Here is a 10,266-nt window from a genome sequence, read left to right on the forward strand (position 1 = left end):
GACTGAAAAAATCTTGGACTGAAAAATCATGGATTGAAAAATCATGGACTGAAAAATCATGGATTGAAAAAATCATGGACTAAAAAACCATGGACTGGAAAAATCATGGACTAAAAAAATCATGGACTGAAAAAATCATGGCCTGAAAAATCATGGACTGAAAAATCATGGACTGAAAAAATCTTGGATTGAAAAATCATGGACTGAAAATTCATGGACTGAAAAAATCATGGATTGAAAAATCATGGCTTGAAAAAATCATGGACTGAAAAATCGTGGACTGAAAAAATCATGGACTGAAAATTCGTGGACTGAAAAAATCATGGACTGAAAAACCCACCTGATTTTTCACAAGGTGCTACAAGATAGCAAGAAATTAAAAAAAAACAGCAGGGGATAGCAGGGGATTCATCTGCAAGTTGGAATCCTGTCTCTCATTTCCCTAAATGAGTTTTGAGGCATTAAATGCCAATTGTGGCACTTCCAGCAGGAACAAAACCTGGGACAATAAGGAATTGGAGGACAGGGCACAGGAATATCCCGAGGAGAATAAAGTATTGTGGCAGAAGAATCTGCAGTTGTTAAAAGGGAAAAATCTTTAAAAATAAGGAAATGTGGGCAAGATGAAACAGCAAGTGATGAGAAAAGCAAGGAAATGGGAATTTTAGGAAAAATAGGGGGAAAAAAAGAAAATTATATTTGAGTAGTGAAATGTAAAGCATTTATAGCTCTATTTATAAAACAAAACACAGAAATAGGTGATAACTCCAATTTTAGACTAGAGTTTACAAAGAGCTGGATTTTTTTACTACTTTTTAATCATTTTTTTGGAATGGGATAAACAACCAGAAGTTTTATTTACAGCTGGATTTGTGGGAGAGGAGGAGAAGGAAATCAATCACTGCAGCATCCCAGCACTGACACTGGGGGGAATTCCAGCTCTGTGGGGTCACCTGGAGTTGGTGATGTCCCTGCATTTCCAATTCTATCTTGTTTACTCAGAATAAACTCACTAAAACTGGTTTTATTTTCAGTCACTTTTTTTTTTTTTTGCTCAAGTGCTTCATTTTAGTTTTAAAATAACTTTGCAGGGCCTGGGCTGGGTTTAGTTTTTCTCCTTGATTACTCAGTTGAGCTGCCAAGAGATGCTGCAATTCCAATTATGTCGCAGATGAATTTGGTCTCCGTTGGGAACAGCAGCTCGTAATTTGGATTTATCTTTTTCTTTTCGTTTTAGGAAGGTTTCATGAGGAAAAAAAAAAAAACAACAACATATATTTAGGCTTTTTTTTTTTTTTTTTCCCAAGTTATTTTCCTTAAAGTGACTGAGTCAATTAGAACCAATTGAGTGGAAAGATTTCAGTTGGAGGTAAACAGGGATAACAGTGATGAAGGAATGGGAAGATAAATTTGGGAAAAGCTGTGGTGTGATTGTTTATAACTCTGATTACTGCTCCAAGAGCCTGGAGGTCTCTCCCATCGTTGTTTTACTCAGCTGGAAGTTGTGCTCAGTTCCACCTCTAAAGTCAAATTCAGGGATGGGAATCAGCATTCCAGAGGCAAATTCCTCCTCCTTGAGCATGCCTGGAGCCTGGAAAAATCAGGATTCAAGCCAGGGAGATCCCTCTGGAGTCAGAGGGATAAATCCCAGCAGGACCAGAGGAGAAGCTGAACAAACACAGGGGCACAACCTGACCCCAAGGGCATCGCCCCAAATCCATGCCAAGGAGCTGCTTGGGCCTCCTGCCCCCATCCCACTGCCAAAATTCCCATTAAAAAAAACCCCATGGAGACACATCCAGAGCAGGATGGGAACCCAGATTCTCCCAGGAAAGAAAATGTCCATCCCTCTGCACCCCTCACTGCACAGCCTGCTCGTCCCATTGTCCATTTTCCAGCGGATTTTGGAATCTTGGATGCCCAATCTGATCTTTACCAGCAGTTCAGGAGGTTTGGCACAGGAGGGGTCCCCGGTTCAGTCACTCCTCAGTGACCTCCTGCCTGCACTCAAGAGGAATTCTCTGTAAGGAGCTTCAAACACCTGAATATTGTGATTTTCTGCACAGTTTTTGTAGCATTTTTGTGTCCACAGCTGGATCTGGAATATCCAACCCATCCCTCAACACCACAGTTCCATTCATTTCTCTGGCTGATCCCACAAATATTTTTATTCCAATTCCCCCCCTCACACAGTTCAATGTTATTTCCGTGTTTTGTCACAGGTTTATAAATAAATTCTTCATAAACTCAAGTTGCCAATCTACCAGCAAAGCCTTAAAACTTTCCAGGATTTCCTGAAACTCCTCGTCAAATAAATTGGGGATGGAGGTTTGGGGGACCCTCACTTGCATGAGAAATCTTCATTGAAAAGCACAAATTGAATTTTCTGGCAAGGAAAAGGAGCAGAGAGAGCAAAGCTCATCAGAAAGATTCAGTTTTTAAGGATTTAAGTGACACCAACTCCCACCCCCCCTAAAATCACCTGGCCTTTGAGAGATAAGGATTAAATTCTATCAAACCTCCACCTGAGGGATGAAGAGAACTCTTCATTTTATTCTTTATTTTAAATAAATATTATGTTATGCTTGATTGAAGTATTAGGAGTTAAATCCCTAATTTAGAGCTCTTTGGGGGCCACAATCCAACCCAAAATCCAGATTTTACCCATCCACAGTGTTGGCAGCAGGTTGTTATTCCTGCAGCTTCTCAGCTGGGAAACTGCACCAGACACAGAAAAATTTAGGTATAGCAATATGTAAGAAATGTGATAAATTGATATATTAATAACCATTTTATTATTGATAATTTGCATATTAATTTGTCCAAAGTCCAGTTTACACCTGAAAAACAAAATAACCTGGATATGGAATAGAGACTCCAGTTACAGCCCCTAGAAAATGGATTTGAAAGCCCTGACTTGGTAACCACAACAACTCTTCTCTTCCAAGTGACTCCCAAATCTCCCATTTTCTCCCGGATTTTCCACCCAAAAGTTGCTCCAGAGCAAAAGAAGCACCTGGGAAGCACCAGCACCTGCAAATATTATAAAAAAAAAATAAATTTTCCTCCTTCTGCAGACACTAAAGGGAAACAGGAGCCTCTCTCTCCCTGCAAACCCACTGGATTTATTGAGGATTTGGGTTCCAGGAACCTTGAACCTTTTTTTTGTTGTTTTTAAGGACCACCTCTAATTGTCTACCACTAATTTGCCAGCCAAAAAAAAATCAATTGCAGGTGGAGATAACAGCACTTGGCTGCCTAATTAATTGATGAGTCCCACAAATCAGGGAGGAGACCAAGCTGATGTTGCATTTACAGCTTCTCTAATTTTCTACGTGTGGAGGCACCAAAAAATGTGGGAATTTTAGATTTGGGTTGGTTTTATCACAAGCTTTGTATTAAAACCAGCAAAGAGCCCCCCATGTGGTCACAGACTTCTTGGGATTATTGAAGTTGGGGAATAATTCCCATATTCCAAACTGAGGTTTGTGCTCTCTGCATCCAGAGCCCTCACTGTGGACACGGATCCTCGGTGATAAAATAACATTTAAATCAAAATAAATACACAGAGAACTCTCAATTAACATGAGCCACCCCATTGTGGGCCTCATCTTGGCCTTTCCAAGGTAAAAAATCCCAAATGGACTTTCCCTAATTGGAAGGGACAGGCTGGGAGTGTCCCCTCATCCCAAAAATCCACAAACCCAGCTCCGAGGGGACACAAAGTGACTCCTGGGCAGGTTCCAAATCCATCCCATCCTATGGAAAACCCATCACAGCCCCAAATCCTGTGCCTCACAGCAGCGTTCCTCCTGATTTTCCAAGGAATTCCGTGGCCCATCCCGAATTTCCCGGTTTTTCGGTCGGTTCGCAGCGCCACATTGCCATCTGCTGTCCCTGCAGCATCCCCAAAATCCGCCCGGAGCGCGTCCCAGCCGGCCTGAGCACAAATCCCCCCCCGAGCCGGAGCTCTGCAAATGGGTCTGAAGGTTTTAATTTAATTAATTAATGAGTTAAGAGCTGCAAGAGATGAGCGGGTACTTCCCTGCTCAGAGAGAAATCCCAGGAATGGTTTGGGAAGGACAGGGAGGGCTCACAGAGCCGAGCCCACGTGGGGAAATTAATTTATCACCAGAGGTGGGTGATGAGAAATTAGACGAAATCTTAAAAAACGTCTTCATCCCGTTCCTCCCGATCGCAGAGTCACTCCCAACAGAGGGAGCAGGGAATGGTGCCTGCAGTCAGCTCATCCCAGGGAAAGGACTGCACACTGTTCCCATGGGATCACACCGAGCTCATCCATAAAAAAATTCCCCATGGGATCACACGGAGCTGATCCCAGGAAAACTTCCCATAGGATCACACAGAACTGATCCAGGGTGGGAATTTCCCATGGGATCCCACAGAACTCATCCAGAGTGGGAATTTCCCATGGGATCACACAGAGCTCATCCAGAGTGGGAATTTCCCCATGGGATCACACGGAGCTGATTCAGGGTGGGAAAATTCCCCATGGGATCACATGGAGCTGATCCCAGGAAAAACTTCCCATGGGATCCCACAGGGCTCATCCAGAGTGGGAATTTCCTATGGGATCACACAGAGCTCATCCAGCAGGAATTTCCCATGGGATCCCACAGGGCTCATCCAGAGTGGGAATTTCCCATGGGATCACACAGAGCTGATCCAGCAGGAATTTCCCATGGGATCACACAGAGCTGATCCAGCAGGAATTTCCTATGGGATCACACAGAACTCATCCAGCAGGAATTTCCCATGGGATCACAGCCTCCACCCTGCTCCTCTGTGGGATCCTCCCTGTGCTGCAGGATTTGTGCTCCCCGGGGATTGGATTCCAAAGGGGATCTCAGTTCCTGTCCCTCCTTCTGTGGCAACTGCAGGGGCTGCTGCTCCCATTAATTCAAATTCCTCTTTCCAGCTCCAGCGTTTCCCTCAGAAATCCCTAAAACCTTTATCCCAGACATCCAGCCTTGCCCGACAACAGTGGCACTGGCTCCATGGGACACAAGGGAAGATTGGGGCACAGAAGCCCCAAATCCTTGTCCCAGACGGACACAGTTGGATGCAGAGTCACAAAAAGCACGGCAGGGCTGGATGCTGGCACACCAGGTGAGCTGTGCGTGCCTGCACTGCTGCTCGAGCAGCTTTTCCTACTCCAGCCTTCAGTCCCTGCACGATAAATCCCATCCCTGCAGCTCCTAACATCCTGTTTGATCAGCCACATGCCCAACGCGAGTTTTTAACCGGCTCCTGGCATTGACCCTTGCAGGAATTCACCATTCCTGCAAGCACAGCCACCTCCTTCTGCAAACAGCCTCCACAGCCTGTGACCTGCTCAGTTTTTCCTGAAAAACCTGCAGGGAAGTCCATCAAACACAGGGTTATAAAGTGGGATGAAGCCAGCTGGAATCTGGGTCTTCAGAAGATTTTTTTTTTTTCCTCACAAAGTCCCCTAAGAATGGAAAGTGAAGAAAAAAAAAATTTTAAAAGTCAGTTTAACCAAGGGGATTATTTCTTCAGGAGCCAGGAGCATGGAGAAAACAAAGCATGAGGCTGTCCTTGCTAACTTGCAGCCTGCTCCACAGACATTAATCCTCTCTGCAGCTCCCAGCACCAGCTCAGGAGGGAGCAAACAGATGGACAATGACTTATCATTGGAGAGACTTGGATCAGCAACTTAGAAATTCAGATTTCTACAGGAAAAGCAAGTTAGTCATCCAAACAAATAGATATGCCCTGGGGAGATGAAAAATCTGGATAGCGATGGAGCTAAAATAAAACCTTAAGAAAAATAAAGGCTGCAGAGGGGAGAAATAAAGTGAATATAAGGAGAAAAGAGCCACACAAAGCACGGACAACTCTGCTAAATTCTTAAATTCTCTTTTTTTTTTTTTTTTTTTTTTTTTGGTGAGGCTGCATTTATAACACAAGAAAATAAAGACTGATCTTAAAAGCAGTGGGGAGATTTGTCTCTGTAACATCTATGGCCATGTATTTGTGTTTTCCCCGATATTTTATTGTCAATTGCTGCAGAGGAAAACTGAGGCTGCTGAGCTGCCAGCAGCTGGCTGGGACAGGATTTTCAGGATATATTCCAGTTCAGGATTTAGGATTAAAATGATTGTGGGTGGGAGCTCACAGGGCAGCATCTCTGAGGCACCAAAGAACTTTCCTGAAGCAATTCCTCCCAAATATCCCAGAGGGAGCAGCCCTGCCAAGGCAAGGGTGAGCTCATCACCCTCCTTTGGGGACTTTTGGGGGACATTCCAGGTGACACAGAACAGGAACAGCCCGGGCACAGCAGGGGCATCTCCTGATCCCACTGCTTCCCACCTGCCCAGCAATCCTGTGCCAGACCCAGGGATGGAAATCCCAGCGAGCAGGAGACTCCAGAGGGAAAACTGGGGGGAAAAAAAAAAAAAAAAAAGAGGCACAGGGAATTAGGAACTCCCTGCAGGAACCAGGCTGGTATCTGGATGACTCTTGGCAGTGGAAGGATGTTAAACTGATCCCTGCCCTGCTTCCAATTCCTTGGAAATCAAGGATTGCTTCCCTGGGCAACCACAGCATCCAAAGAGCAGAGCTGGCTCTGCCTGGGAAACTGCCCAGCCCAAAATCCACCCTGGAATCTTTCGATTAAAGCAGCAAAGATCTGAAGGTTCTGTCTTCAGATATTTCCAGCTGAAAGTCTAGATTATTGATGTTATTATTGCCAATGTGTTTCAGTTAGCACATCCCCAGTAGTCAGTGACTCAAAGGAAATATTACTCAAAATAATCTTTTAAATTAAAATAAATACAACCCACAGCCTTTCTGCAATAAAAATTCTTGGATTTTTTTTTTCCTTAAACCCTGTAGATTTGGCTTCCCAAGGATTTTAGCTGTTTGAACAATAAAAGCAGAGGTAAAGGAATCCCACACTCCTGTCCTGACATTCCAGCCTGCCTCCATCAGCGCTTTGTCCCCTCCCAGTGCTGGGGACTGCAGGGACAGAAATTCCAGCTTTATTCTCCAGGTACAGCTGTGCCAGCCATGGCAAACACCTGGAATTTGTAATTCCTCCCTTCCCCTGCAGTCCCAGAGAAAAGGTAACATCCATTCCCTTCTCATTTATTAGCCAGGAGGAGCAGAACTAATTAAACATCAGCCAATTATCTCAGCGTCAGGGAGATTGGGAAAAATCTCCTTCTCCCAGGAGAGCAGAGCCAGGAACTCCCAACCCGGGGACATTTCCTCCTCCAATTTACATTTTTATGAGAAGGGGGGAAAAACGACCACCCCAGCTTTTGTAACTGATCCCAGAGAAAACTCTGGAAATTGTCACCATTATCTAAATTCTCCTAACACCGATTTTCCCAGAGGTGTGATTTACAAAACAGATAGAGAAATATTTAAGATGTCCTGTCAAATTTAACATGAATATTTGTTTGCTATCAAAAAGCTCCTGAAGGACTTGGAAGGAAACATGTGCAGCTTCTTTCTCTTTCTTCCCAAGATCTCCTGTAGTTTCATCCTTATTTTCCACAGCTCCCAACTGCTTCTTTCACTGAAGAGAAAATATTCTGATAAATTTTATCCAGCAGGAGCCGTTCAGCAGCATCACAAAGGTTTCGAACCCAAATTATTGGACTTGGTGTTTATAAAACTTTCCTCCCTAACCCCAATCTCCCACCTTTTAAAGCCAATTTAGTTCCCAGTGTTACCCAGCTGAAAATCAAAAGGAAAAGGGCAGGAGTCAAAGTGAAAAAAAGAACACTTCAGCTCCCATAAAACCATGGGATTATCCTGGCATTTTATCCACTCTGCCAAAGGAAAGACACTGAGCCAGGTGATTTTATGGACTGGGTGGGTGCCCTTTCAACCCCAAACTGATGCAGCAGTGCATTAAACACACATTTAGGAATGTCCTAGAGCCTGGGGAATGGTTATGGAGCAATAAAAACTCCCTTGGATAATGAAAAGCGTGAGGATAATATTCCACAGGGGCTGTAAAATCGAGTTTTACTCCTTGGAGTCCCCATCTCCTCAAACAAAACCCCACTGTGTGTGTGTGTGTGTGTGTGTGTGCTTGGGTTTGATCCTCCCAGTTTTTCCAGCCCTCAGCACCCCACAGATGGAATTTCTCCTTCATGAGCGTTTCCTTCAGGATTTTTCGTTAAGCAGACACAGCCTGAAGTTAAAAAAAAAAGAAAGGTAAGAGGCAAATCTAGAGAATTTAGTAATTAAAAAGAAAAGTTTCCTCTGGCAGGGAGAAAAGTGCACCAGAAATTCCCTCATGGCTGCTTCCAAGTCAGGGGTAAATCAGTGTTTTATCACCTAGAAAAGCCACATTTACATCGATCTTTTATCAGAAAAAAAAAAAAAAAAAAAACATACAAGAATCACCCAGAGCTGCTTTTTCTTTCTCTCCTCTCCCAGACATTGACCTGAGTCCCTCAAACAGACCCCACACCCCAGTTCCTTCACAAAGAAAATAAAAATAAAACCTCTTTTTAAATGATCCATCTCCCATCAAACACTGAAATCATGATTAAAAAAATAAATGAGAGATATCTGAGTTTTAGGATGACTTAGTCCTCTTTTTCCCATTTTTAAATGAGGTAAAGTCTAGAGAGGCTCAGACTAAAACCAGATTGGTTTAGAGGCTGAAAACCAAAGATTAAACTGAGAAAGATAAGCTAAAACAAAGGCAGTGCATTTTCAATCCATCCACAGTTTTATCTTGTTGAAATAAGATATTTCCAAAAAAAAAAATAACATAAAATAAAAGGAGTAAAAGATGGAAGTTCTGGCTGCAGCAAAAAGAATTTCACGCAGAAAATGGAAAATCTCTGCTTGAAAAAGTTCCCATTTAAAACAAAAAAATTCAAAGAATTCATTAAAACGAGCTGAGTGATTCAATTTTACCCCAAAGGAGACTTGAAAAATTTAATATACACATCTAAATTCAGGAGAATCTCTGACAGATGATGTTAATAGGAACCTCATAAAACCACCCAGGAGCAAATCCTCCTTGTTTCCACTTTCAATCTTTTTTTAAAAAAGAGACACTTCTGGCCTGAAAGTCTTTCAAGGAATATTGGTGAAATTCCAGCATCCAGACATGAAACTATGGCAGAGCTTTTCCTGGGAATAAACACCAGTGACTGTACCTGGAGAGCAGCACCATAAATATTTCCTATTCATAAACCACTTTAATTCCCATCAAAAACATATTTTTCCTCCTTTCAAAAGGGGAAAACTTTTCAGCAGCCACAAGCAAAGCTATAGAATTTAAAAAAACAAAAACAAAAACAAAAACAAAAAACAAAAAAAAAAAAAAAAAAAAAAAAAAAAAAAAAAAAACAAACAAACAACAAAAAAGCCCACATTTCAGTGGAAATGTGAGAATTTGGATTATTATCTCATATTTGGAACTCTGATCTGAATTCCTGTGTGGAAATTAGTGAAATCCATCTATTTTCATCCAAATCAAAGTTAAATAGAATCAGGGGCTTACCTGGGATAGGAATTCCAGAAAGGAAGGAGAAAGAGCTGAGTGAAGATCCAACCTTTCAACTCCCTGATCCCAAATAAATGCAGAATTCCCACCTGGAATATTATCCCTTTAATTAACCAATCCCCAGCCCTCAGGCTGCAAAGGTGGGATTTTGCTGGATCTCAGAAATTTGGGATTTTTGAGATTTTTGGCACTGACCCCCAGGAGAACACTGCTTTGGAGCTGAGGCCTTGGAGAAGCTTCCAAATCTGAGTGCTGGAGTTAAAATCACGGGTGTGTGGTTAAATAGAAATGTGTGATTGCACATGGTGTGAAAGGTTTTAAATGTGAGGTTTTTATAATATAGAAATAGGGATGGGACAAGATGGAGGATTTTGGGGGTTGTCTCTTTTTCTTCCCTCTTCTCCATGATTTCAGGCAGTTTTTGGTCGGACAGTCAGTGCTGCACTGAGGGTCATGGGAATTTAATTATTGGGTTAAAATTATCAATAATAGAGGTGTTAATTCTCTATTGGACTGTTTGGCTTTAAAACACCTTGGAACCAGTTGGATTTATCTCCATTTTCCTCCCTTCTAGCAGGTAGAAGTGCTGCAGAACTCTCTGTACTTTAGATAAAATTTAATAAACAACCAAACCCCAAACACGAGAAAATTCATTTCCATCGTGTGTTTGTTAATCCTGGCTCTGGGTGAAGGCAGAAGAGACTGAGACAAAGAACTCATGGAATGGTGCAAAAACCCAGTCC

Source organism: Sturnus vulgaris, chromosome 10 (genome assembly GCF_052056855.1).
Source record: "Sturnus vulgaris isolate bStuVul1 chromosome 10, bStuVul1.hap1, whole genome shotgun sequence".
NCBI classification, from domain to species: Eukaryota; Metazoa; Chordata; class Aves; order Passeriformes; family Sturnidae; genus Sturnus; species Sturnus vulgaris.